General features: G+C 48.8%; 1 protein-coding gene across 2 annotated transcripts in view; it reads left to right on the top strand.

Annotated features, from left to right (window-relative positions):
- The first annotated feature begins 301 nt into the window (after positions 1–301).
- gabra3 (gamma-aminobutyric acid type A receptor subunit alpha3) overlaps positions 302–1,441 on the top strand; it is a 100,496-nt gene continuing 99,356 nt past the window's right edge. The window contains exon 1 of one of the 2 annotated variants that reach the window (XM_034889210.1): positions 302–720. The gene's annotated coding sequence lies outside the window, so the exon portion shown is untranslated. The remainder of the gene's footprint in view (positions 721–1,441) is intronic. The other variant, XM_034889211.1, reaches the window with a different exon arrangement.

The raw sequence follows: 1,441 nt of genomic DNA on the forward strand, positions 1-1,441 counted from the left end.
CCCCCCCCCCCCCCCCAGTCTGACATATCTCTATTTAGTTCATGTATAGGAACTGAGCATGTGTTATACCAACAGAGTGTAAATTGTAATTTCCCCTTGTGAGATTAATTAAGTATACATTATTATTATTAATTATTGTCAGTTGTGGTTGGACCTTGGGCACCTGCGTCAGTGCTGAAACCGCGGAGCCCCCGTGAATGAGTGGGCCCCTCTGACTGCTGTGTCTCGCCTGGGAGGTTGTTGCGCAAAAAACGCACAAGGGGGAGGGGAGGGGGGGGGGGAGAGAGTCCCCCTCCAGCTTTCGAGAACATCACTGACAAGCTGGTCGGTTAACAGTGAGCCTCCCGCGCAAACGTTCACCGCGTGTCCTTGTGGTCGTTGATTATTCGCGTGACAGATCTGATCACCGGGTCCAGAAACAGCCTCCAGATCAGGGTTTTACCCCCTTCGGACCAGCACCAATCTGAGATGGGGAGACGGAGGGGTCGGGAAGGTTAGTTTGAAGAGGGAAGAGCTTTGCGAACGGACGCCGATTTCCCCCCCCCCCCATTAGGCTATTTCACCGCTGGAAGAAAATAAAAGCCAAAGCCAGCAGACAATAACAGCTGAGGGAGAAATCAGTCGGACCACACGTCAGAACCCCATTAACTCCAAGGAAAGGCAGCCGGGCAGAGAGAAGAAACAGCAAGAACGCATCCCTCACTGCTGCTGCTGCTGCTGGTGAGATTATGATTTCTTTAAATGCTTGTCATTACCTTTGGGTTTCATGTAACGCCATTTCTGATAGGTTTCGCACATGTCGCTGGCAGGATGATAGCCCGAGATGATTTAAAATGTGCTCCATGGCAATGTTTCATTCACATGCAACAACTGCTGTTTGTGTAGCTACCGCATTATAATTGATGGTTTAACAGGTCTCCTTGACGCTCTGAAGTGGGCATGATGCTGATGCGTAAGAATGCGGCGCTGCCTTGTCTTGCGCCTGGAATTAAGTATTGTTTGGGCAGTGCAAGCAACACATGTGGAGCTGTGTGTGTGTCTGTGTGTCTGTGTGTGTGTGTGTGTGTGTGTGTGTGTGTGTGTGTTAAATGCAGTTGAGACAATGACGGTATTCCATGCTTTTCTCCAGCTTGACTTCTCAGGACAGTCAAATGGAAACCCAATGCGACAACATACATATAGCCTTCACCTATTCTTCCTTTGCCTTAATGGGCAATTAAACGACGGCGCGCGTGTCGTTTGTGTTCATAAATCCGCACCTGAATATACTATAACTATAACTATTAACTATATATGTTATAAACTCCAGCCTGGTGCTTTGACCCGTGCTGGAAATCCTGTCAGAAACAAGCAACCGCAATCAGTGATGAGACCTAGGTTACAGCAGCCACCTCCACAGCAACACTGGCTATTCAATTCAAATGAATGCCATTGGGGGGGG

Source organism: Etheostoma cragini, chromosome 13, assembly GCF_013103735.1.
Source record: "Etheostoma cragini isolate CJK2018 chromosome 13, CSU_Ecrag_1.0, whole genome shotgun sequence".
Taxonomy (NCBI): domain Eukaryota; kingdom Metazoa; phylum Chordata; class Actinopteri; order Perciformes; family Percidae; genus Etheostoma; species Etheostoma cragini.